The sequence below is a fragment of the Schistocerca americana genome, unplaced genomic scaffold (assembly GCF_021461395.2).
Source record: "Schistocerca americana isolate TAMUIC-IGC-003095 unplaced genomic scaffold, iqSchAmer2.1 HiC_scaffold_1018, whole genome shotgun sequence".
Classification (NCBI taxonomy): domain Eukaryota; kingdom Metazoa; phylum Arthropoda; class Insecta; order Orthoptera; family Acrididae; genus Schistocerca; species Schistocerca americana.
The window spans coordinates 37,501-42,500 of NW_025725067.1; the positions used below are offsets into that span (position 1 = coordinate 37,501).

Genomic DNA, 5,000 nt, shown 5'->3' on the forward strand with positions numbered 1-5,000 from the left:
GACTTTGCTCGCACTCGCAATGTGCAATCCACCCCTATAACGTGCGTTTCATGAAGAGTTATGTCCAATATGCGACATTCCCGCTGTCCATATACATGAGCTGCGAGCTGTACCACGTACGAGCTACAGACGCGATCGCGTTGCTCTCTGTACGAATGCAGATGCTCAGCGGCAGCTAGGAGGCGCTCCATCCATGTCGGTACCGGTGAGCGTTGCACTCGCAGTCGCAAAAACGTACGGCAAGTATATTACTCGGAAGAGTCAATGACAGTCCAAGCCCCCCTGCGTGGGAAGAGTCTTCCTAGGCCATGACCCACCGGAAGGGCGCAGCGTCCCCCACCCCAGACATGTGACGTCACACTATCGGTATTGACGACTAGACTGATTCCTTATAATCATTTGCGATACACCGGTGGAAGCTGCCGAGACGAGTAACTACATAGCGGGCTCGCCGTGTCACTAATGTACAGAGATACAATAGTTTCGACTGGAACCGGATTAAACGTATACACGGCGCTGATTAGTAATAGATAGAGCCATCAGAATACAGATAATGTATACAACTGTCCGTATACATGCTGAAAGACTCTGCTCACAATCACACGTCAGCCAGACACTCTTATCACGCACTACTCTCTGCCTGTAACAGGCACACAGACAATATGTAAGCACCAGCATGGAACAACACCCAGTGCATCCTCTCTGCCACATTAGACAATCCACACTATCATAACCAGACCGGGAGGTCCACTCACAAAACAGAATATCTCACCCTTCCGACAACCACCATTGCTCAGCTAAGCCACCAACACCCACACATGTCCTACACAGGGGTGCACCCAACATCACAATACTGCCTCCTGTCACACCACACAAACAATGGCAGGAATGAAAGACACAGGTCTGCCACAAGCATGGAATCAGAGCGCCGCCTGTTATGAGCCAAAGGTGCACCCTGACGTGGCAAATCAGATGATGCCGCAGTCATTTACTTACGATAATCACAATCAACAAACCGGCCCCCCCCCCCCCCCCCAAAACACCTTTCCTTACAACAATGTGTACCTTAACCTAACCCGTATTGTACCTTAACCTAACCCGTATTGTACCTTAACCTAACCCGTATTGTACCTTAACCTAACCCGTATTGTACCTTAACCTAACCCGTATTGTACCTTAACCTAACCCGTATTGTACCTTAACCTAACCCGTATTGTACCTTAACCTAACCCGTATTGTACCTTAACCTAACCCGTATTGTACCTTAACCTAACCCGTATTGTACCTTAACCTAACCCGTATTGTGCCTTAACCTAACCCGTATTGTGCCTTAACCTAACCCGTATTGTGCCTTAACCTAACCCGTATTGTGCCTTAACCTAACCCGTATTGTGCCTTAACCTAACCCGTATTGTGCCTTAACCTAACCCGTATTGTGCCTTAACCTAACCCGTATTGTGCCTTAACCTAACCCGTATTGTGCCTTAACCTAACCCGTATTGTGCCTTAACCTAACCCGTATTGTGCCTTAACCTAACCCCGTATTGTGCCTTAACCTAACCCGTATTGTGCCTTAACCTAACCCGTATTGTGCCTTAACCTAACCCGTATTGCGCCTTAACCTAACCCGTATTGCGCCTTAACCTAACCCGTATTGCGCCTTAACCTAACCCGTATTGCGCCTTAACCTAACCTATATTGCGCCTTAACCTAACCTATATTGCGCCTTAACCTAACCTATATTGCGCCTTAACGTAACCCGCGTTGCGCCTTAACGTAACCCGCGTTGCGCCTTAACGTAACCCGCGTTGCGCCTTAACGTAACCCGCGTTGCGCCTTAACCTAACCCGCGTTGCGCCTTAACCTAACCCGCGTTGCGCCTTAACCTAACCCGCGTTGCGCCTTAACCTAACCCGCGTTGCGCCTTAACCTAACCCGCGTTGCGCCTTAACCTAACCCGCGTTGCGCCTTAACCTAACCCGCGTTGCGCCTTAACCTAACCCGCGTTGGGCCTTAACCCAACACACGTTGGGCCTTAACCCAACACACGTTGGGCCTTAACCCAACACACGTTGGGCCTTAACCCAACACACGTTGGGCCTTAACCCAACACACGTTGGGCCTTAACCCAACACACGTTGGGCCTTAACCCAACACACGTTGGGCCTTAACCCAACACACGTTGGGCCTTAACCCAACACACGTTGGGCCTTAACCCAACACACGTTGGGCCTTAACCCAACACACGTTGGGCCTTAACCCAACACACGTTGGGCCTTAACCCAACACACGTTGGGCCTTAACCCAACACACGTTGGGCCTTAACCCAACACACGTTGGGCCTTAACCCAACACACGTTGGGCCTTAACCCAACACACGTTGGGCCTTAACCCAACACACGTTGGGCCTTAACCCAACACACGTTGGGCCTTAACCCAACACACGTTGGGCCTTAACCCAACACACGTTGGGCCTTAACCCAACACACGTTGGGCCTTAACCCAACACACGTTGGGGCCTTAACCTGCTCTGTAATTGTCATACGACGCGTTAAATTAGTGTAGTGTTGCCTAACTGCAACCCCCGCAATATAGTTTGCTACCCGCACTGCCCGGTCCCCAGAGTATCGCTTCATGTTAAACACCTTGCAGCTATACACTGTAATGCGGATGGCAGCAGGACGTACATGCTCAATGCCCTTCGCAGTTGTTCATTGGCATTCGCATGGCGAAGCACAGCCTACGTTGTGGTACGGCTTGTGTCAACTGTCCGCTGATGTTGTACGTCCAAATCACACACTGTACTGCACATTGGTCCTCATGTACTGAATGATACATCGTGGTACATGTGTGACCGTACCACGACTGCGCCAACAACGGCGAACCATACGGTCCAAATATTGTGCACTCAGCTACGTGTCGTCTCCCTATAAGAGCTGGATTGCAGTATGGTATGCCGTGGATGGCGATCAGCATGAGCCGTCTGTTGATGTAGTGGCGCGTGTTGTCAGACGTAGTCGTCTCTTCTCACTCACCGTGATAGCATGGTGCACTGCGTTCCACATCTGCGACATGCGACAGAGGCCGGTTGACAGTCGTTCGCGCAATGGACATCGCATACGTACGGGGGCCACCTTCCACGTGTTCGCGAAGCGTGCACATGTTGTTGCGTGTATGTGGGCAGACATAGTGTGTCGTGACACCTGACACAGGCATGCAACAATCGTTGAATTTGCAAATGGCGATGGACGTCTACGTTTGCTGGTGACGTTACGCAAATGAACAACTGGTAAACCGTTGTGGTGCGGTTGTTCTCGCTAGAGGTGAATCAGTGATGGCGACGATCGGTTGAGCTACCAACCGGTTGTTTCAGCGATACCCACCATGCCCACGAACGTGAATGGCATGTGGGTGTGAAGCGATACGCGGCGGTGGCTGGGTGGGACCGTCCCCGGCCGGTGAGGGGGGGCCTCCCGGCGTGCTGGCCGCGCGGTGCGTGGGCGCACGCGCTACAGCCGGCTGGTGGGGGCGGCCAGTGGCAGGCGCGCCGGCCGACGGAGGCGGCAGGCGGCGCAGCTGCGCGCCGGCGCACCCTGCACGCGGCGCCGTGCGGCCAAAGTAGGTCCTCGCGGGCCCGGTGCGAAGCGCGGTGGACATCTGCAGTGTGCTGGTCCGATTGAGGACTGTGTGCGCTGAGGATGCGCCGCCGCCCGGCGCTCGGCGCCGCGACGCCGTCTGCTGCTCGGTCGCCTCTGCGGTTCTCGCAGGTGGTTTGTATCGCAGCTGTGCGGACGTGTTGGCGCGTTCGCTTCGGCACCCAAGTGGGGCTTTTGTCCTTCTGTGGCGCTGGCGTTGGAGCTGCCGGCCACCGTAGGTGGCGCGTGTTGTCTCCCGCCGGCAATGCCACGACAGCACGCTCCCGGGCCTCTGTCGGCAGCGGCAAGCTCAGTTGGGAGCACGGGTGGTCGCACCTAAAGCGTCTACTCGCCAAACTCCGGGCGATTGCGCCTCTCTCGAACCCGACCAAGTACTTAGGACGGCGCTGCGCGCCGCCGGGACCTGAGAGGGTTTCGAGGTGTATTGTGCAGGGGAGCTCAGCCTCCTCCTGTTTGCAGAATAATTGAGCGGACGCTTGCGTGTTCGCGCGGGCCCCCGGGACACACTCCCGGGCGGCCGGCTGCTCAGCTCTAGTTGACGCAGCTCCCTGGTTGATCCTGCCAGTAGTCATATGCTTGTCTCAAAGATTAAGCCATGCATGTCTCAGTACAAGCCGCATTAAGGTGAAACCGCGAATGGCTCATTAAATCAGTTATGGTTCCTTAGATCGTACCCACGTTACTTGGATAACTGTGGTAATTCTAGAGCTAATACATGCAAACAGAGTCCCGACCAGAGATGGAAGGGACGCTTTTATTAGATCAAAACCAATCGGTCGGCTCGTCCGGTCCGTTTGCCTTGGTGACTCTGAATAACTTTGGGCTGATCGCACGGTCCCTCGTACCGGCGACGCATCTTTCAAATGTCTGCCTTATCAACTGTCGATGGTAGGTTCTGCGCCTACCATGGTTGTAACGGGTAACGGGGAATCAGGGTTCGATTCCGGAGAGGGAGCCTGAGAAACGGCTACCACATCCAAGGAAGGCAGCAGGCGCGCAAATTACCCACTCCCGGCACGGGGAGGTAGTGACGAAAAATAACGATACGGGACTCATCCGAGGCCCCGTAATCGGAATGAGTACACTTTAAATCCTTTAACGAGTATCTATTGGAGGGCAAGTCTGGTGCCAGCAGCCGCGGTAATTCCAGCTCCAATAGCGTATATTAAAGTTGTTGCGGTTAAAAAGCTCGTAGTTGGATTTGTGTCCCACGCTGTTGGTTCACCGCCCGTCGGTGTTTAACTGGCATGTATCGTGGGACGTCCTGCCGGTGGGGCGAGCTGAAGGCGTGCGACGCGCCTCGTGCGTGCTCGTGCGTCCCGAGGCGGACCCCGTTGCAATCCT

General features: G+C 54.2%; 1 non-coding gene across 1 annotated transcript in view; it reads left to right on the forward strand.

The window, feature by feature from the left end:
• Positions 1 to 4,201: 4,201 nt before the first annotated feature.
• Positions 4,202 to 5,000, forward strand: part of LOC124558626 — a 1,910-nt gene continuing 1,111 nt past the window's right edge. The window contains exon 1 of the ribosomal RNA XR_006968823.1: positions 4,202 to 5,000. This exon is cut by the window's right edge and continues 1,111 nt beyond it. This is a non-coding gene — a ribosomal RNA (small subunit ribosomal RNA).